The sequence below is a fragment of the Stomoxys calcitrans genome, chromosome 2 (genome assembly GCF_963082655.1).
Source record: "Stomoxys calcitrans chromosome 2, idStoCalc2.1, whole genome shotgun sequence".
In the NCBI taxonomy this organism is placed as follows: Eukaryota; Metazoa; Arthropoda; class Insecta; order Diptera; family Muscidae; genus Stomoxys; species Stomoxys calcitrans.
The window spans coordinates 198,392,645-198,416,022 of NC_081553.1; the positions used below are offsets into that span (position 1 = coordinate 198,392,645).

Genomic DNA, 23,378 nt, shown 5'->3' on the forward strand with positions numbered 1-23,378 from the left:
TTTTTTTTTTGTTTGTTTTCTTTATGAAGTGTGCAGAAATTCGATATTATCACATTTAATATAAAAATGACAGCAATAGATTTATAAGAATATTGGGGTGGATCGGTAGATTTTTAAAAATTATTTTTAAGTACCCAATATCATAAAAAAAAATTTTCTGTGTTCTGATATTTGTAGCCGGTTTTAAATCGATGAAAAAAATGTTCAATGACATTTTTTCTATTGAGAAATTTTTTCAATAGAAAAATAGAAATATTTTCAATGAAATATTTCTTTCTATGAAATTTTTCTTTCTATAAAAAAATTTTCCATGAAATCTTTTCTATAGAAAAACTTTCCATGAAATTTTTTCTTTAGAAAAACTTTCCATGAAATTTTTTCTTTAGAAAAACTTTCCATGAAATTTTTTCTACAGAAAAATTTTCCATGAAATTTTTTCTATAGAAAATTTTTCCATGAAAGTTTTCTATAGAAAAATTTTCCATTAAATTTTTGCTATAGAAAAATGTAGAAAAATTTTCCATTAAATTTTTTCTATAAAATTGTCAATGGATTTCAATGACATGCTTTTCTATAGAAAAAATTTCCATAAAATTTTCTATAGAAAAATGTTCCATGAAATTTTTTCTATAGAAAAATGTTCCATGAATTTTTTCTACAGAAAATGTTTCCATGAAATTTTTTCTATAGAAAAATTTTCCATGAAATTTTTGCTATAGAAAAATGTAGAAAAATTTTCCATTAAATTTTTTCAATAAAATTGTCAATGGATTTCAATGACATTCTTTTCTATAGAAAAATTTTCCATGAAATTTTTTCTATAGAAAAATTTTCCATGAAATTTTTTCTATAGAAAAATTTTCCATGAAATTTTTTCTATAGAAAAATTTTCCATGAAATTTTTTCTATAGAAAAATTTTCCATGAAATTTTTTCTATAGAAAAATTTTCCATGAAATTTTTTCTATAGAAAAATTTTCCATGAAATTTTTTCTATCGAAAAATTTTCCATGAAATTTTTTCTATAGAAAAATTTTCCATGAAATTTTTTCTATCGAAAAATTTTCCATGAAATTTTTTCTATAGAAAAATTTTCCATGAAATTTTTTCTATAGAAAAATTTTCCATGAAATTTTTTCTATAGAAAAATTTTCCATGAAATTTTTTCTATAGAAAAATTTTCCATGAAATTTTTTCTATAGAAAAATTTTCCATGAAATTTTTTCTATAGAAAAATTTTCTATAAAAAAATTTTCCATGAAATATCTTCTATAGAAAAATTATCCATGAAATTTTTTCTATAGAAAAATTTTCCATGAAATTTTTTCTATGGAAAAATTTTCCATGAAATTTTTTCTATAGAAAAATTTTCCATGAAATTTTTTCTACAGAAAAATTTTCCATGAATTTTTTTCTGTAGAAAAATATTCCATGAAATTTTTTCTATAGAAAAATTTTCCATGAAATTTTTTCTATAGAAAAATTTTCCATGAAATTTTTGCTATAGAAAAATTTTCCATGAAATTTTTGCTATAGAAAAATTTTCCATGAAATTTTTTTCAATAGAAAAATTTTCCATGAAATTTTTTCTATAGAAAAATTTTCCATGAATTTTTTTCTATTGAAAAACTTTCCATAAAATTTTTGCTATAGAAAAATTTTCCATGAAATTTTTTCTATAGAAAAATTTTCCATGAAATTTTTTCTATAGAAAAATTTCCTATAAAATTTTTTCTATAGAAAAATTTTCCATAAAAAATTTTCAATTTTTCCAAGGGTCAGGCAAAATTTTCAATGAAATTATTTCTATTGAAAATTTTTCAATCAAGAAAAATTTTGAATAATTTAATAATTTCTCCATAGTAAAAATTAGAATAAAATTTTTTCCAAAAAAAATTTTTAATTTTTCAAGTTGTTTGCCTGTTAGGGCGAGATCATTAAATTTTACAATTTGTGTTTGTTTCTTTTTCGAGATGAGCTGGATGATGAAAAAGGAAAGCCAAAGGTAGCAACACACACCAACCACTATGGGACGCGTTTCGTCTTTGGTTAGAAGACTTTTCAACCATATTAGGTGTAATGGCTTCAAGGGCCGTGCTTAGGTATGTTGTATTAGAATCGTATGAATAGCGAAAACGTATCTATGATACAGGGCCGTACATTGATATGTTACATTTGTATCGTATTTATTGTGAAAACGCCTCTATTATACAAATACCCCATTAAACACGCTCGACAACCCTGTCTTTTAGCTGTACTTTTCCCAATGCATGTGTTTGTGTAATGACAGATTTTTGTCTGCAACAATTACACTACTTTCATGGTGGCACATAATTTAGTACATCTCTTGGAAGTTGTATTGATGGCTTCGAACGCTAGACAACGGCAAGGTTTGAATCCCGGCCGGGCACGGCCGAATTTTTCGTTTTTCAAGAAGACTTTTCAACCATATTAGGTGTAATGGCTTCAAGGGCCGTACGTTGATATGTTGCATTTGTTTCGTATTTATTGCGAAAACGCCTCTATTATACAAATACCCTGTCTATTAGCTATACTTTTCCTAATGCATGTGTCCGTGCAATGACAGAATTTTTGTTTTTTTTTCTTTTGAAAAATTTTCAATGAATTTTTTTTTTTTAATGAAAACGCTTCAATGAGTTTTTTTATTGAAAAATTTTAATCAAATTTTTCCTATTAAGAAAGTGTAATGAATTTTTTTCTAAAGAAAAATTGTCAAAGAAATTTTTTTTAATAAAAAATTTCCAAAAAAAAATTTTTCTTTAGAAAAATTATTAATGAAGTTTTTTCTATTCAAAAGTTTAAAAAGAATTTTTTGTTTATAAAACTTTTTTCAATGAAATTTTTCCTAAAGAAACGTTTATTGAAAGTTTTCTAAGGAAAATTTAAAAAAAAAAATTGTTTTTTTCTACAGAAAAGTTAACATTTTTTCTTAGGAAAAAATTCAAAAATTATTTTTGAAGACAATTTTTTATATTTTAATGATATTTTTTGAAATTTGGAATTTCCTCCACCATAGGATTGAGGTGTACAAGCTTTGTCATTCCCTTTGTAACACCTCGATATACTGGTTTAAGACCCCATAGAGTTTTTATATTCTTGATCGTGATGGCATTTAAAGCCGATCTAGCCATGTCCAACCGTCTATCGATAGCAAGCTAACTAATAATGGTTGGGATTGTCAATGGGCCTAATCCGCTCAGGTTTGATATAATTCCCGTATAAACTAATCTCACGGTGACCCTTCTAGAGCCTCTTTGCAAAGTTGCCCATGAACATTCTATTATGGAACGGGCATACTTCTCACATATAAATGAGTGCTATCCGATTCAAGTTTAAGCTCAATAATAATAGGCCTTCTTTTTATAGCGGAGTCTGAACGGCGTGGGGTGATGGGATTGGGTGTGGTTTAATTCGGGACTTGTTTGAAATTAAAACCATTGATAAAAAATAAAATTCTACAAAAAAATTTCGTTCCACACTAATGTAAATCCTTACTCAACCTCTACATCATCAATAATAGCCTGATTTTGACATATCAACCATCGGCAACAGTAAAGCAGCAGCAACAGGTTCACAATGTTACCCATCTGTTGTGTTGTGGCATTATTATTGTTATTACTTTTTTTTTTTTGGTTGCGCGTTATTGCTTCACTATTTCGCAACTCTTTATTTGTTGTTGTTTTCTGTGGGACTCGTGCTGCTTTTATTTGGGGCTCCGTCTATAGCAATTTTCCATCTCCCCACCAAAAAAAGTGTGCACATATAGAAAAGAGTGAGTAATAGTGCGAGTGTGTGTGTGTGTGTGTGTCTGGTGGCATGAGTAAGTGTGCTTGTGGCACTCACTGTCTGTGGTTGATAGCAATCAGCACCACGCTTCTTCCTACTCGTCTTTTTGAAACCACACAACTTGCGCATACACATACAAACACACACACACCATAAAACACAGGCACACGTGAAGTGAAGTTGCATGTGTTTGTTGTTGCTCTCCGTTTGTAATTGCTTTGCTCGATTAGTTATTTTGTTGTGGTTTCCATTCCATTTCATTTTCTGTCTATCTGTCTGGCTGTGTATGGTCTTTTGCAATTTTCCTAGTTACGCAGGTTTTTACCTCTTATGCCATGCTGTTGGGTGTTGGGTGGAAAACAACATGGAGCATCTACACATGCATAGCCAACCATAACAGCTACCCAACAAATTAACCCATTAGGTACGCTCGACTAGCAGCATAGATGATTAAGGGGTGTTGGAAACAGGCAGAGGTGGTTGTTATCCATAGAATTATGAGCATAGTGTTAGACTTCAGTGTGAAAGTGCGTGCATGTGTTTGTGCGATGCTCTATTAAAGTGAGTGAGTGCACTTGTGTCGTCTGTGGGGTGCTTTCATTTGTGCTCTCTCGTATGCCCCAACATCAAAAGGTGTGTGCGTGGTGTTCGTTGTAAAGTGGTTGTTGGCTGCTGTCGGTTTTACTTGGACATGAATGTGAGTTTGTGTTTTTTTTTTCGAATTCATACAAGGCCACTGAATGGCATACTCATCTTTGCGTCTTGTTGTGGTTGTTGTTGTTGTTGCTTTGTCTCTTCTTCTTCTTCTTCATGTGCTTTTTCTTCATCTTGTTTGTTGTTTATACAAAAGTTTAGTAAGTTTTTGCTATCCTTGTGTATGAAAACGAAGGGAAATAATTGCTGAGCAGATTGAAAAGCTTTTTTGCAGAGCTTTGGTACTCTTATACTGATTAAATGAGCTTCTGTAATCATATGTGGAAGAGTTACGGTCTAAAGCTTTATTTTCAAAATATCCTTAAGGAAAAACTTTGTTGAGAAAAAAATAACTACACTGAAAAAATATAAACATATTTCAAAAAGGTGTGCTGTAGATTCGTAGACTATGAAACTCCTATTAGACAGAAATGTTTCTTAATGTACAAAAAGTCTACTTAAAGCCCTTTTTTGAAGGAAATGATTGTGAAGAATTGGATAATGCCTGATCACTTTCCCCAAAACTCTTCTAACAGAAGATTCCGATTGAACGGAGGAATATGGAACTGAAATGAAAGATATTTTCATGAGATCGTTTTATATAAAAGATATATCAAGTTATGGACCGATTGGGATTATTTTGGACGCAGAGATCACAGCGGAAGCCTTCCTGCAAAATCTCAGATGACTATCCCCTTTGGCTTTATTTTGAAAAACGCAATAACTCGGAATTACGAGAACCGTCTTAAAAAAAAATGTTGTGTGCACCCTTATGAATCCCAAAAACACGAAATAGGTACAACACTTTGGGGCCATATATTCTGAAGGGAATGCCCCACTACAAAACCAATTCAAACGGGCCTGTTTACCGATTGGCACAATATGGGTGTCCAATGAAAGGCAAAATACAAACTAGGACGAACAAAGCACTGCCGTTGAGGGTCTAACGCAGCTCACTCTTCCACTCTGAACGAAATCAGCAGTGAAATCAGTGAAAGCTTGTACATCGGAATTAAGTCCATATTCGGGATATAAAGTTATGGGTGAAAGGTTACTAATCGGTAGATCAGCTATATCCACATATTTGGCAATCTGAACCATACTACTTACGGACTACGAAGGGTCTAACACAGCTCAGACTCCCAAATTTAATAAATGCGGCTTTTATTGGCCTTAGACCTTAAATCGGTATATATGTAGGCTATATCAAAGCTTTGTCCGATTTCGAGCGTAATCGACACAGATGTAGAAGGTTCCAAAACAAATCGCTGTGCCAAATTTCTGCGAAATCGAGTAATAAATGCGGCTTCTATAGCCGTTGGACCTTTAATCAACAGATTGGTCTATATAGGGGTATATTAAGATATTGACAGATCTGGACAATATTCGATACGGTGGTCAATGCTATGCCAAATTTCTGTGAAATCGGTTAATATGGGCCTAAGGCCTTAAATCGGCATATAAGTCTATATGGGGGTTATATCCAGATATTGTCCGATCTTGACTAAATTCCATTTGGAGGACGAGAGTGCCAAGTCAATTCACTGTGCCCAATTTCACCGAAATCGGGTAACAATGCATCCTATATGGGCCAAGTCTTAAATCGCGAGATCGGTGTATATGGAGGCTATATCAAGATATTGTCCGACCTGGACCAAATTCAATGCGGAAGTCGAGGGTTCCAAGACAATTTACTGTGTCAAATTTCTGTGAAATCGGGTAATCAGTGTGGCTTATATGGGCCTAAGGCCTTAAATCGGCATATCAGTCTATATGGGGGTCATATCCACATATTCTCCGATCTTGACTAAATTCCATTCGGAGGACGAGTGTCCCAAGTCAATTCACTGTGACAAATTTCAGCGAAATCGGGTAACAAATGCGGCATGTATGGGCTTAAGGTCTTAAATCAGGAGATCGGTCTATATGGAGGTTATATCCAGATATTGTCCGATCTTGGCTATATTTGATACGGGGGTAGCGAGTTCTAATACAACTGAATGTGCCAAATTTCAGCGTAATCGTTTAGTAAATGCGGCGTATATGGGTCAAAGGCCTTACATCGGGAGATTGGTATATATGGAAGAGGCGTATATGGGCCTTAAATCGGAAGAACGTTCTATATAGGGGTTATATCCAGCTATTATCCGGTTTGGACCAAATTCGATACGGTAGTCCAGTGTCCGAAGACAACTATGTCGAATTGCGAGGTATATACCCCTGAGGCTTTCGGGAGATCTGTCTATATGGAGACGGGGTATATGGACCTAACGCTTTAAATCGGGAGATCGGTCCATATGGGGGCTATGTCTAGATATTGTCCGATTTGAACCGTGTTAGATACAGAATAAGGGGGTCCCACAAATCGATGTGCCAAATTTTAGCCAAATCGAGTAATAAATGCGACGTATATGGGCCAAAGTCCTTAAATCAGCAGATCGTTCTATATGGGGGCCATATTAAGATATTGTCCGATGTGAGCCATATTCGATACGGAGGTCGAGCGTCCCAGGACAACTCACTGTGCTAAATTTTTGCGAAATCGAATAATAAAGGCGGAGTATATGCGCCTAAGGGTTTAATCGGGGGATCGGTCTATATGGGGGCCACATTCAGATATTGTTCGATCTGGACGAAATTCAATATGGAAGTAGAGGGTTCCAAGAAATCGGGAAACAAATGTGGCTTATATGGGCCTATGAACTTAAATTCTGTGATCGGTCTATATGGGGGCTATATCCAGACATTGCCCGAAGTGAACTAAATTCGATACGGAGGTCAGGGGTTCTAAGACAACTCACTGTGCCAAATTTCTATGATATTGGGTTTATTACCCAATAGCGGCGTTTATGAGCCTAAGGCCTTAATTCAGTAGATCGATATGTTAGCTATATCTGGATATTTTCCCATTTGGACCATATTCCATACTGAGTCGAGGGTCCCAAGGCAACTCACTGTTCAAAATTTCTATGACATCGGGTAATAATGCGGTTTATATGTGCCTAAGACCTTAAATCCGGAGTGCGGTCTAAATAGGGACTATGTCCAATTATAATCCAAATAATCGAACTTAACTTAAGTTTCAGCTCAATATCTTCATTTTGAAAGACTGTACCGTGATTACCACAGACAGACGGACAGAAGGGCATTTCTAGTCCATCTAAGAATTTTACGAGGATCATGAATATATGTACTTTGTAGGATGGGAAATGCATACTTTGATAAGTTAGAAATGGAATGACAAATTAAATACACCCCCATTTGGTTTTGGGTATAAAAAGATATTTAAGAGTGTGGCGAAGCGCACTGGGCCTGCTAATAATATGTATATGGTCTTTCAGTAAGAGCTCTACAAGTTTGTTTTAAATGAAACAAAAACTGTTGTGGATATCAATGAAATTCTTTCTTTCGATGGAATTCGATTTATGGCCATGGCCACCACGACCAAGCTTGCAGAAGTCTAGACGCTGAAACAAATTTTCAACGGTTTTCAAGCATAAATCGGCCTATACTGCTGCAATTTCATGTTCGACATTCGTACGAAGTTCATCAATCATCGCTGGCTCGTTGGCATAGACCATAGACTTGACGTAGCCCCACAGGAAATAGTCTAACGACGTCAAACCGCACCATCGAGGAGGCCAATCGACTGAATCATTTCGTAACATTACACGTTCTCCAAACTACTAAATACAAAATTCCCCTGAACATTCCATTAAGGAACAGGGGATACTTCTTTCATATCAAAGAGTAAAATGCAAATTTTGCCCATGAACATTCCACTGAGGAACGACGGCAAACTTCTCACATATCAATGAGTGCAGTACGATTCAAGTTTAACCTCAATGATAAGGGGTCTCCTTTTTATAGCCGAGTCCGAACGGTGTGCCGCAGTGCGACATCTCTTTGGAGAGATGTTTAACATGACGTAGTACCTCGCAAATGTTGCCAGCATTAGGAGGCATATATATGAGTGTAGTCCGATTAAAGTTTTAAGCTCAATGATAAGAGACCTCCTTTTTTAGGCCGAGTTCGAACGTGGTGTCGCATTGGGACACCACTTGGTAGAGAAATTTTAATGTGGCAGTTTATTTTACAAATGTAGCCAGCATTAGTAAGGGGAACACCATCGCTGAACATTTTTCACGGCTGGGTTTGAACCCAGGTGTTCGGCGTCATAGGCGGACATGCTAACCTCTGCGCCACGGTGGCCTCCAAACTTGGTTCTCCAAACATGGTTTTCGAAACGTGGTTCCCCAAACTTGGTTTTCTGTTGGAACCACATGTCCTCCAAGTCTATATCATCCAATTGGGATCACAAGTATTGTGTTCTCATTGATAGATTGCGATTCCCATTCACATTGACGTGCCTGTCTTAATCATAATGGAAGTAGTACGACCCAATGATGACGCCGGCCCATAAACCGCACCAAAACTCTAATTGTTATATTCACCACCATAGGATGGGGGGAGGGGGCATACTAATCTAGTCATTCCGTTTGTTAAACCTTGAAATATTGATCTGCGACCCCATAAAGTACATATATTCTTGATCGTCTAGACATTCTGAGTCAATCTAGCCATGCCCTTCCTTCCGTCCATCTGTTCTTTTGAAACCACATGCTCATAAAGACCATATCATCCAATTGGGGTCAAAAATATTGTGTTATCATTGGAAGGTTGTGATTCCCATTCACAGTGACGAGCCGGTCTTGATTATCACGGAAGAAGTACGACCCAATGATGACGCCGGCCCATAAACCGCACCAAAACGTAAATTGTTATACCCATCACCATAGGATGGGGGGAGGGGGATATACTAATCTAGTCATTCCGTTTGTTAAACCTTGAAATATTGATCTGCGACCCCATAGAGGATATATATTTTGGATCGTCTCGACTTTCTGAGTCAATCTAGCTATGTCCTTACTTCCGTCCGTCTGTTCTGTTGAAACCACATGTTCATAAAGTCCATATCATCCACTTGAGGCCAAAAATATAGTGTTATCATTGGAAGGTTGTGATTCCCATTCACAGTGACGTGCCGGTCTTGATGATCGCGAAAGAAGTACGACCCAATGACGCCGACGGCCCATAAACCGCACCAAAACGTAATTTCTTATACCCACCACCATAGAATGGGGGTGGGTATAATCTAGTCATTCCGTTTGTAATAACTTGAAATATTGATCTGCGACCCCATAGAGGATATATATTCTGGATCGCCTCGACATTCTGAGTCGATCTAGCCATGACCGTCCGTCCGTTCGATGAAATCACGATAGCGATCGACCGCGTAAAGCTAACCGCCTGAAGTTTTGCACTGATACTTCTTAGTGAAGTAGGTCGTTGGGGATAACAAATGGCCCATATCGGTACAGATTTGGATATATACTAGAATTTTATCGAAATGTTTTATTTTGTATTTAAAATTTCGTCAAAAATCTTCTAGAGCCATTGTTTAAATTTAAATTTTTTTATTGCATTATGTTCTCTATTCATTAGTTTCTTTTATTTACTAGCTTCTAAAGTGCTCCCTATTACCAATACTCTCCTCTAATTGTTGTTGTGCAGTGTTGCCTAATATTGTTTGTCAATCCATAGAAACGCACAACTTTTCGATTTCTCCCTTTAAAATTCTTATTAGCCACATTACATCTCTGCATATGGTAGGTTATGTACGCTTTGCCTACCGGAGTGTTTGCCCTGTGCCTCATTGATTCAGCTTATCGTGGCGAATTGGTTCGATCAGAGAGCCTGCGTATGTTGTTGCTATTCGCCTTGCTATAAAAATCCCATTAAAATGCAAATGAATGAATTATTCATTGGCCAAATTGTAACATTGTTTCACACCTCATAAGAGCAAATCGTTGGAAGGACGGACGGACGGAACGCATGTAGTATAAACGCACAGACAGATGGATGGATAAATAAATCGAATAGAATGGGGGGGGATAGAAATAGTGGCTAGCTGGCTGGCTGGCTGGCTGGTTGATTCGTTTGCTGGCTAAAGAACTCATTCACACCCCACAATCTGGAGTGTGTGGGTTATCTCGAGCATTGCCTTGTTTTGTTTTGTATTGTTGAGTGTATCAACGAACCCCATTCCCCCACGTTATTCTATAAACAAACCAGCCACACAAACATAGACAGACGTATGGACGGACAGTTTGGCCAACGAAACAATAACGAAACGCGAAAACACAAAAGAACTACAAGGCGCGCCATATGCAATTTCCCACTTGTCGAATGTCGATTGAATCGAATGCAAAAATCCACGGTTGGCAGCACAACATCAACGTCAAGAGGAAATCTATATGTATATAGATACAGACATACACATGCATGCCTTCTTACACCCAACCATTCGAATATATATATCGGGCCAAAATAAGCAAACAAACAATGGATGGAATGGACAAAATGTACAAAAAGGACAACAAAAACGAAAATGTATAAACAGGCAATCGAAACATTCGTCCAAAGCGCGTAAAGGCGAGAGAGCGAGAGAGAGCATCGAAAAGAGAAAGGATGAGAGTAAAAAAGAACAGGAAAAACTTTCAAACTGTTGCTATTCCCAATAATACTAAGCTCTTGCTGCACACTTATGTAGGTAAATCAAGTAGCGGCGTTTTGTGTATCTCTGTTGTCATTGTGCTTGTGCTGAGAGTTTTTGTTAAGTGGGGGCTTTATGGGAGACCAACACTACCATTATCAGCAGCAGCAGTGGCAGCAGCAGCACCAGTTGTGATAGACTAACTGTTTTTGTGTATTGACCTACCGTTGAAAGAGTATTTGTTTGTTAAGGAAATTTACTGGCAGCGCATATTCGAATGAGAGTGCGAGAGACAAGTTTTGTTGACTATCTGCACTTATCGCATGACAGTGATGCCACCTCTTAATATAAATTGAAAATGCATAGAAAATCGTTAGGTAATGTTAACATAGCAATGGAAAAATGGCTAACTGAAAGTAAAGTAGATGAGGCTTCTATGTTTTAGATGCCAATGTTGTACAGAGGTTAGCATGGCCGACTATGGCGCTGAATGCCCGGCTTTGAATCCTGGCGTTTGAATCCTCCCACTAGAGCACTGGAGGAGACTATTTTAGATATCCGACCCATTGACATACAGATTAAGTGTGAGGCAGCCACTGCGGCTATGATACTTAAGGCGGTGGGAGAATGGATTGAGGATGGCAGCAGCTCGTACCACCGCGGTATAATCGAGGCGACGATGGGAAACCTGGAAGGAAGAGAAGAGGTTTTCGATCGGATACCTGATACGACTCTTGAGGTAGAGTGCGAGGCACTGCTGCCATCAGCACAGTCTTGGATTCACGGAACGCTAGTATTGTCATCTGGAAGATCATGTTACACCGATGGATCAAAGCTAGAGGACAATGTGGGCCTGAGGGTCTACATTGAGAACCCAGGGACTGAGAGCTGTTTTGGCTGCCATAATACATTCGTACAGGCGGAGATTCGGGCGATCACGGTATGCGTGAGGTGGTGTGGTGCTAACTCGAGAACGTCGAGAGTGAAAATCTTTACGGACAGTATAATTGCGATAAGGGCAATAACAACCAGGACGGTAAGGTCACGAACAGTCTTGCAGTGAAAGAAGGAGATTAACGCCTTCTCTGAGGATGGCCAAATCCTCATCGTTTGGGTGCCGAGTCACAGCGGAGTAAGAGGGGAATGAAAGGGCAGATGATTTGGTGGTGAAAGCCAAAGGACTACCGTCAATAAACTTTGTTAACCCGAAGCCTTTCGGGTCGACGCAGTCTGAGTTTAGGTCGTGGGTGACGAATGAGTATGCAACCCTGTGGAACAGAGAAACGTTTGGTAGAACGGCGAAATTCCTAGGGGGTGATCAAGATCGTGAGAAGACGAGGCTATTACTGAAAGGAAGTAAGAAGGATGTCAGTATAGCAATTGGTATCATAACGGGACACCTGGGACTACGAGCTCACTTATGTAAAATCGGTGTGTCATGTGTAGGGCATGGAGGGAAGATGATGAAACGTTGGAGCATTTCCCTTGTCATTGCCCTGAATTCTTATCTAACAGATACCGGCACTTAGATGGGGACACTACAGCAGACATGAATCAACTTAGGGGAGTGGCATGAAAAACAATTAAGAATTTTGTAAGTAGCATGAAATTCCTAACTTAGATTTTCTTTTTTTTTTAGAGTACTGGCTTAGGTGTATGTCCATAGTGGCATGGGGCGGATTAATATTTGCAACCTCTTTTCAACCTAACCTACTCGTCTTTGAGCTAAAAAAGTGATTGGGATTGTAAATGGGCCAAATCGGTCCATGTCTTGGTATAGCTGCCATATAAACCGACCTTGGGTCTTGACCTCTAGAGCTTCTAGAGGGCGCAATTCTTATCCGCTTAGGCTGAAATTTTGCACATAGTGTTTTGTATAGTGTTTCCGACAACTGTGCCAAGTATAGTCTAAATCAGTCCATAACCTGATATTGCCGCCACATAAACAGATCTTCCGATTAGACTTCTTCAGCCTCTAGAGGGCGTAATTCCTATGGGACTCGGCTGAAAATTTGCGTGACATGTTTCTTTATAACTTCTAACAACTGGGATAGGTATGATTGAAATGGTATGCTTAAGTCGATCTAGCCATGTCCGTCCGTCTGGCCGTCCATCTGTCCGTCCGTCCGTCTGTCGAAAGCACACTAACTTTCGAAAGAGTAAAGTTAGGCGCTTTAAATTTTTACACAAACACTTTTTATTAGTGTAGATCGGTTGGGATTGTAAATGGGCCAAATCGGTCGACATTTTGATATAGCTGCCATATAAACCGATCTTGGGTCTTGACTTCTAGAGCCTCTAGAGGGCGCAATTCTCGTCCGATTTGACTGAAATTTTGCATGCGATGATTTGGTATCACTTCCAACAACTGTGGTCTAAATCGGTCCATAGCCTGATATAGCTGCCATATAAACCGATCTTGGGTCTTGACTTCTTGAACCACTGGAGGGTGCAATTCTCATCCGATTTGGTTAAAATTTTACATGAGATGTTTTGTTATAATTCCCAATAACTGCCATTAGTATGGCGCAAATCGGTAAATAACCTGGTATAGCTGCCATATAAACCGATCTGGGATCTTGATTTCTTGTGCCTCTAGAGGGCACAATTCTCATCCGATTTGGCACAAATTTTGTAGAACGATTTCTCTCATAACCTGCAACATACGTGTCTAACATGGTCTGAATCGATCCATAGATTGATACAGCTCCCATATAAACCGATCTCCCGATTTTGTTTCTTGAACACCTACAAGGCGCAATTCTTATCCGAATGGTCTGAAATTTAACACAATGACTTCTGCGATGTTCAGCATTCAATTCGTTTATGGTCCGAATCAGACTTATAACTTGATATAGCTCCACTAACATAACAGTTCTTATTCAATATCCTTGGTTTGCCTAAAAAGAGATACCGCACAAAGAACTCGACAAATGCGTTCCATGTTGGAGGGTATATAAGATTCGGCCCGGCCGAACTTAGCACTTATCTTGTTTTTTTTTTTGTATTTAGAGCGCATCAGGACGATTACTGGCTAAGGTGTATGTCCATAATGGCATGGGGCGGATTAAAATCTGCACCCTTTTTTCAACCTTACAAAACCTAACCTATAAGAAAATTCACAGCCATGGTATTTTAAGTGGAAATAACCCTGTCGTGTTATTTGTCTGTCCGTCTATCTGTCCATCTCTCCGCTTGTCTGTCCGTCTATTTTTCTCTCTTTCCGTTTATCTGTCCATTTTTTCCGTCTTTCCGTTTGTCTGTCTGTTTTTCCGTCTTTCCGATTGTCGGTCTGTTTGTATGTCTGTTTTTCTGTCTATTGATCTGGCTGTTTGACTGTCTATCTGTTTGTATGTCTGTTGGTCTGTCTGTTTGTCTGTCTGTTTATCTGCCTGTTTGTCTGTCTGTTTGTCTGACTGTTTGTCTGTCTGTTAGTCTGCCTGTCTGTTTGCCTGTCAGTTTGTCTGTCTGTTTGTCTGTCTGTTTGTCTGGCTGTTTGTCTGTCTATTTTTCCCTCTTTCCTTTTATCTGTCCATTTTTTCCGTCTTTCCGTTTGTCTGTCTGTTTTTCCGTCATTCCGTTTGTTGGTCTGTTTGTCTGTCTGTTTTTCAGTCTATTGGTCTGACCGTTTGTCTGTCTGTTTGTTTGTCTGTCTGTTTGTCTGTCTGGTTGTCTGTCTGTTTATCTGTCTGTTTGTCTGTCTGTTTATCTGTCTGTTTGTCTGTCTGTTTGTCTGACTGTTTGTCTGTCTGTTAGTCTGCCTGTCTGTTTGCCTGTCTGTTTGTCTGTCTGTTTGTCTGTCTGTTTGTCTGTCTGTTTGTCTGACTGTTTGTCTGTCTGTTAGTCTGCCTGTCTGTTTGCCTGTCTGTTTGTCTGTCTGTTTGTCTGTCTGTTTGTCTGGCTGTTTGTCTGTCTATTTTTCCCTCTTTCCTTTTATCTGTCCATTTTTTCCGTCTTTCCGTTTGTCTGTCTGTTTTTCCGTCATTCCGTTTGTTGGTCTGTTTGTCTGTCTGTTTTTCAGTCTATTGGTCTGACCGTTTGTCTGTCTGTTTGTTTGTCTGTCTGTTTGTCTGTCTGGTTGTCTGCTGTTAGTCTGTCTGTTTGTCTGTCTGTTTGCCTCTTTATTTGTCTGTTTGTTTGTCTGTCTTTTTGACTGTCTGTCTGTCTTTTTGTCTGTCTGTTTGTCTGTCTGTTTGTCTGTCTGTTTGTCTGTCTGTTTGTCTGTCTGATTGTCTGTCTGTTTGTCTGTCTGTTTGTCTGTCTGTTTGTCTGTCTGTTTGTCTGTCTGTTTGTCCGTCTGTTTGTCCGTCTGTTTGTCTGTCTGTTTGTCTGTCTGTTTATCTGTCTGTTTGTCTAACTGTTTGTCTGTCTATTTGCTTGTCTGTCTGTTTGTCTGTCTGTTTGTCTGCCTGTATTTTTGTCTGCCTGTATTTTTGTCTGTCTGTCTGTTTGTCTGTCTGCCTATTTGTCTGACTGTTTGTCTGTTAGTCTGCCTGTCTGCTTGTCTGTCTGTTTGTTTCTGGTCACTTTGGTATATGTCTCTCTTTTATGTTTACATGGCAACTCTACATCATGTCAATGGCTAAAAGAAGAGTATTCATCGATGGGTTAACAAGAAAAGCACAGACATTACGGGGTTGTGGCCACAATATATCAAAGTAAAAATAGGCAAAAATTTTTCAATAAAAAAAAATTATAAAAAATATTAAAAAATAAAATATATTAAATTTTTCATAAGAATATAAAACAAAACCCCACAGATTTTTAAGCAACATCAAAATATTACAATCCCCAAAAAAGTTTTTTGTTAGAATAAACCTCAAAACTTTTACTAAGCTTTGAAATATTGAGAAAAGAGAGCTTGGGGCCAGGCAATTTTCCTGTTGCTGCCAACAGGAAGAGAACATTTAATCCGTAGAAGAGTATGTTTTTTTTTTTTCTGAAGCGTGGAAGCATGGCTTCCATCTCCCTAGGGGGGGGGAGGGGCGATAAACACCCAAGCCTTTTGCCATGAGTATAAGAATTTTTGAATGCTGTCGCCGCTGCCGCATTGCCTGCTGTCAGTAGTAATTGTACATTACCAGAGACTGTAGTATAGTAAATATATTTTCCAGCAGCAGCAGCCGCAGCAGTAATCATATCAGCCATCATAGCGTAGAGGCAAAGAACACAGAACACTCACAACGGGCAACGTACAACGTACTACGTACAAAAAGCAAAAAATTACACAAGTTCCGAAAAGCAAATGGGATATGGAAAAATAAAAGTGAAAAATGGAAAAATCCCAAGCAAATAAAATCATTGAAATTATTATTATTCAATGAAATGTGAAAAATTTAAATGGAAATAAAAGTAATGAAAGCAAAATCAAATAATTATGGTTGTGTTATCATGCTGTTTCTGGCATTTAACGGAAATTCAAGTTGAAAATTTTTAAAGAGCACAGAAATGCAAAAAAATTACACAAAATTCTCAAGTGAAAATTTTTTTTCAAAAAAAAAAAAAATTACTTAAAAAATAAATTTTAAGCAGATTATATTCTTAATCTCCTGGGAGTAGAGAGTGGGAAATAGAGCAAGAAAAAATTTTGAAATTGTTTAAAAAAAAGAAAAATGCCCAGCAAAAATAAACGCATACCTACATAGACACCCTGGCACTTTGGAACACGCTTTGGCGAAAATATTAAGTTTGTATGTGTGTGTGTGTGTGTGAGTGAGAGTATGTGTGTGTGTATGTGTGTAATTTAATGAAAACGAAAGCAAAGTCTGTCTGTATATAAATGTGTATAGATCCCGAAAAACGTAACGACATACATACATACACACCTTTGTGTAGGAATGTTTGTGTGCTTCAATGAGTGCTCGCTCACTCCAGCGGTGAAAAATGTGAAAAATATTCTTAATGCTGGTTGTTTGCTGTGAAAAAAAAAAAAAAAATAGAATAAAATAAGCAAAATTCTAAAAGAAAAGTATGATGACCCAAAAGAATCTCAAACAAAAATGATGAACCTTTAAAGAAATCAAGGAAAATAATAACAGTTGAGATGCTAAACCAAGTTAAAGTGTTTTTCAAACTCAGTTTTCAAGACATTTTTTCTAATAGCCTTTTTCTCAATAAGGACTCACATGTTTTTCCATTTCTAAATGTTCTTGCTTTTTACTTCTATATTGTAATACAAAATTTGAATTTCCCTATTTTGAAAAAACTTTTTATGCCCCCAGTGTTTTGAATGTTAGCCAAGCCTTAAGATAAATGTATTAAATTCAAGGACTATGTACCTCATGTATTTGAAAATTTCCCTTATTTATGGTTATTTATTTTTATTTCAATTACCAGTAAAGATATTTTTTGTTTTTTTTTTTTTCCAAAAATCAAAAAGGACACCATTCTTAAATGATAAAATTTGTATGCAATGTGAAGAATAATGGGTAAAAACTTACGAAATACAGCCGGGCCGAACTTTCATTAACCTCCCCCACCGTGAATCTTCTGAAATTGTTACAAAATCTACGAGGGTGGTTCTAAAATTAGCATCATAGCATTGGATTTTTTTTCTCTTAATCTGTGACCATACTTAAGCTTGATACACTTTTGTCAGAGTTTTCAATAACTTCAATTTCTTTATGAATAAATGTCAGGGTCATAGAAAACAAAAAATGTATGTAAAACCAGTAAGGAAAGGCAAAAGTCGGGCGGTGCCGACCTTATAATACCCTACACCTACCCTTTAAATACAAAGTGTGAGCTATAATTAATTCTGTAACAATTTTGATGGACCTCGGCGGATGTTTTTAGATGGGTTATTAAATCCCCCGTATCAAAGCAAAGTAAAGGTTGACAAATGACAACAAATTACCCAAAATCTGACGAACAAATCCATAGGAGCTACATCCAAATATATCCAAATCAGAACCGATTTTTTCCAATTTCAATAGGCTTCGCCTCTAGGCTGAAAAAATATGCCTGTAACAAATTTTAAGACGATCGAATGAAAATTGCGACCTGTAGTTTGTAGTTTGAAGGCCACCGTAGCGCGTCACGGCCGAACTTAACTCCTTTTTACAAAAAACAAGTAAAAAGGCGTTAAGTTCAGCCGTGACGCTGAACGCCAGGATTCAAATCCGGGCGAGAACATCATGAAATTTTTCAGCGGTGGTCATCCCCTCCTAATGCTGGCGAAATTTGGGAGGTACTATACCATTTGGTATGGCAGCCATGTAAAAACTTCTCCACAAAGAGGTGTCGCACTGCGGCACGCCGTTCGGACTCGGCTATAAAAAGGAAGTCCCTTATCATTGAGCTTAAAACTTGAATCGCACAGCACTCATTGATATGTGAGAAGTTTGCCCCTGTTCCTTAATGGAATATTAATGGGCGCATTTGCAGTTTGTACGCAAATTAACATGGACAGACGGACGGACAGACGGACATAGCTTAAACGAATCAGAAGTAATTCCAAGTCGATCGCTATAATTATCAATGGGTCTACCTTTCTTCCTTTTGGGTGTTACAAACAAATGCACTAAGTTATAATACCCTGTACTACAGTAGTGGTGTAGGGTATAAATAGGCTGAATGTATAAGGCCGTAAAGCAAAACCCCTAAAATCCCAAATTTCAGCGAAATCGGGTAATACATGCGCCTTTTATGGGCCTAAGACCTTAAATCGAGAGATCGGTCCATATGACAGCTATATCCAAGTGTGGACCGATCTGGGCCACATTGCAGAATGATGTCGAAGGGCCTAAAGCAACTCACTGTCCCAAATTTCGGCGAAATCGGACAACAAATGCTTTTTTTATGGGCCCAAAATCTTAAATCGAGAGATCGGTCTATATGACAGCTATATCCAAATCTGGACCGATCTCAGCCATATTGCAGAATGATGTCGAGGGGCCTAACGCAACTTGCTGTCCCAAATTTGGGCGAAATCGGACAATAAATGCGATTTTTATGGGCCCAAAACCTTAAATCGAGAGATCGGTCTATATGGCAGCTAAATCCAAATCCGGACCGATCTGAGCCATATTGCAGAATGGTGTCGAGGGGCCTAACGCGACTTGCAGCGAAATCGGACAATAAATGCGCATTTTATGGGCTAAACCCCTTAAATCAAGAGATCGGTCTATATAACAGCTAAATCCAAATCTGGACCGATTTGGACCATATTGCAGAATGGTGTCGAGGGGCCTAACACGACTTGCTGTCCCAAATTTCAGCAAAATCGGGCAATAAATGCGCTTTTTATGGGCCGAAGACCTTAAATCGAGTGATCGGACTATATGGCAGCTATATCCAAATTTGGACCGATCTGAGCCATATTTCAGAATGATGCCGATGAGCCTAACGAAACTTACTGTCCCAAATTTCAGCATAATCGGACAATAAATGCGTTTTTTATGGGCCCAAAACATTATATCGAGGGATCGGTCTATATGGTAGCTATATCCAAATATAGACCGATCAGGGCCATATTGCAGAAGGATGACGAAGGGCCTAACACAACTCACTGTCCCAAGACTTTAAATCGAGAGATAGGTCTATATGACAGTTATATCCAAATCTGGACCGATCTGAGCCATATTGCCGAATGATGTCGAGGGGCTTAATGCAACCCACTGTCCCAAATTTCGACGAAATCGGACAATAAATGTGATCGGACTATATGGCAGCTATATCCAAATCTGGTCCGATCTGGCCCATATTGCAGAAGGATGTCGAGGGGCCTAATGCAACTAACTGTTCCAAATTTCGACGAAATCGGACAATAAATGCGCCATTGATGGGCCCAAGATCTTAAATCGAGAGATCAGACTATATGGCAGCTATATCCAAATCTGGACCGATCTGAGCCATATTTCAGAATGATGTTAAGGGGCCTAACACAACTCACTGTTCCAAATTTCGACGAAATCGGACAATAAATGCGCCTTTAATGGGCCCAAGAGCTTAAATCGAGAGATCGGACTATATGGCAGCTATATCCAAATCTGGATCGATCTGAGCCATATTTCAGAATGATGTTAAGGGACCTAACACAACTCACTGTCCCAAATTTCGTCGAAATCGGACAATAAATGCGCCTTTAATGGACCCAAAACCTTAAATCGAGAGATCGGTCTATATGGCAGCTATATTCAAATCTGAACCGACCTGGATCAAATTGTAGAAGGATGTCGACTGGCCTAACACGTAGTGTTTAACATTTGTCTTAAATCTTTGGATGTCAAAGTGGGTGGGAAAAATATTAGCCGGAAGTCGATTTCATGTATGAACGGTTCGGGCGAAATAAGAATTCTCTCTATAATGCATTGTACGGTCCGCTGGCCAATCAATTACAAACGGGTGTGAGTTCCTGGAATGTCTTGTATCCCTGACATACATCTTTACATCAGGAATAAGAAGACGAATATCAGGCGAACACACACCATGAAAGTACCGATAGAACAGCGCCAAACAACCCACATTGCGACGATGATGAAGGGAGGCAATAGAGTTGCATACTCCACAGTCCCCAATAAACGCCATCGATCCAGTAGCTCCAGGGATGATTTTGGAGCTCCAGCCCATACATGTGAGTTGACTCCATTTTCGGCCCTATGAAAGTGGTGTAGGTGTTAAGAAGATCAGACGGAGTGAAGTAATTCTTACACCGTTTAAGCAAGCCTAAACACTTGAATGCTTCTTTCGACACTTCGAATACATGTTTAGCCCAACGGACATCACTTTGTATTTTCATGCCCAGAACATCAAGAGCTTCTGATTGCTCAACATTTATACCGTTAATAGACAAAGATGATCGTAATGGGTCAGCGAATTCTTTGTGTGACAACAAGCAGCACTGAGACTCCCGTGGATTAAAATCTACTCGATTCATTCGACCCCACTCAGAAATGGCCAGCAAATTCTGGCAGAGTGTATCGTCCATAACCCACCGCTTGTCCTCAATCTATCGAAGACTAGGCCTACGGTCGAATGAGTACGAATGACAGAGATTACTGTCATCCGCAAATGGGTAGATCGGATTCGATGTCTGACCCAACAGATCGTTGATGAAAACAAGAGAAAGAGAGGGAGAAAGAACAGAGCCTTGGGGTACACCTGCGGTCAATATGTGCTCATTGGATGAGAACCCATCTATAACGACTTGAATAGTGCGATCTCTGAGAAATCTCGGAATAAAAAGAACGAAGCCTTTACCGACACCAAATGCGAAAAGCTTTGATAGTAGAGCACCGTGCTAGACCCTATCAAATGCCTTGGAAATATCCAGAGCCACAACCTTACTCTCACCAAACTGGTAGATTGGGGGACTCCAATGTTCCGACAGAAGTGCCATAAGGTCGCCCGTAGAGCGATTTCTGCGGAACCCATACTGTTGGTCGCTAAGAAGGCCATTCGACTCTAAATACCTCACAAGATGGTGATTAACCATGCTCTCCATGAGAGAGCGGAGCATATCGCAACTGGCCGATAAATCGCAGGTATATTGGGTATAACAAGTTATTGACCGATTTTGGTCCTCATATGATACGATCTCTATGACGTCTGGGGGAATGGAATGGAGGATAGATAGAGTTTAAACAGTACCGGAGATATCACCCCGCCTTGGGGATCTTCTTGTTTCACTCTACGGTGCTTTGACTTCTTATCCCCAAATTCCACAAATGACTGGCGATCACACAGATAATTCGCGACCCAGCGTTGCAGGCCTGGCTGGAGGGACGTGTTGGCGATATCCTCAAATAGTTTGACATGGCTGACCCGCTTCGAATGCCTTCGATAGGTCCAGTGCCACGAGGACCGTCCTAGCATATGGCCTGGACTCATTGAAGCCACGGAAAATGTGTGCGGTGATGGCATGCAAAGTAGTTGTTGTGCTTTGCAGTCTTCGAAATCCATGTTGATGCCCGGCGAATGGAAATTCTCCAACAAGACTCCGGAGGAGTAATGCCTCAAGCATCTTTGCTACTGGTAAGAGAAGGAAGATCGGACTGTACGACTCCCCCAAACTCGGATCCCTTCCAGGCTTCAGTAGCGGGATCACTCTGCCCATCTTCCCGATATCGGGAACTATAAAAGTGTTCAAAGACAGGTTGAGGACAGTAGTAAGGTACTCAACCCCCATATAGATCCAGATTCCTTGGCTGATTTGGCGCCACGGATGATATTCGTAACTTCGCCCACGGTAAATTGTGATGGCTGGCCATCGGCTCAACCTGGCGCATCTCTTCAGATCAGTCACAGTTAAGACGCCAAAAGTGACAAAAGTCCTGTCATCCCATCTACCGGGGTTCGAGAGTGACTTAACAGTAGACCTCAACACGGGAGAAGTAATGCCTCAAGCATCTTTGCTACTGGTGAGAGAAGGAAGATCGGACTGTCCGACTCCCCCAAACTCGGATCCTCTCCAGGCTTCAATAGAGGGATCACTCTGCCCATCTTCCAGACATCGGGAACTATAAAAGTATTCAAAGACAGGTTGAGGACACTGGCAAGGTACCATTTAGATCCAGATTCCTTTGATGATTTGACGCCACGGATGATATTGGTAACTTCGCCCATGGTAAATTGTCATGGCTGGCCATCGTCTCGGAAACTTTGGATACGAAAAATGCCTTTCCTCCTAGCTTTATCACTCAAGCTGTCGCATCTCTTCGTATCAGTCGCAGTGACATCGCCAAAAGTGTCAGAAGTCCTAATATCCCATCTACCAGGGTTCGAGAGTGACTTAATAGTAGACCTCAGCTCGCCTAAACCGGTACCTAAGTCACATTGCTTCAAGTGTTTCAGCCACAAATTCCCTTTATGTTCGTTGACTACCCTGTTTATTTCCAAATTCAGCCCGGTGATTCTCGGATTAGTGGGGTACGTCTAACGAATTCCATAACATTGGTCTGCAAGTACCACTGTTTGCTCTGGGAAATTGGGCCGCACTTGCGGTATTCGACCGTCTGGTATAAAGCGAGCGGCTGCTACGTTAATGATGTCTCGGAATTTCCTCTCGGCAACTAGCACATTAGAGGGGGGGTGTCAGTTCAGTGATGAGGCGATTGGTGTACTCTCTGAAGCCGACCCAATCGTCCGTAGGCTCGGAATAGGGCCTTAATCCGAGGATAGTGCACTGGGTCTACATGAATGTGATTAGACCAATACTTACTTGGGCTTCAGTAGTTTGGCATTAAAGTATCCGCTCGAAATTTTGCATACCTACCTCTTATCGAATTTGATCGTTGGGGATTGGAAATAGGCCATATCGGTTCAAATTTAGATATAGCATCCATATAAAGTGGTCCTTTGACTTGACTTTTGAGCCTCCGCGA

At 39.0% G+C, this 23,378-nt stretch overlaps 1 protein-coding gene across 1 annotated transcript in view; it reads left to right on the forward strand.

Moving 5' to 3' along the window:
• LOC106084797 (uncharacterized) overlaps positions 1 to 23,378 on the forward strand; it is a 168,438-nt gene that overhangs the window by 74,111 nt on the left and 70,949 nt on the right. The window lies entirely within an intron of this gene.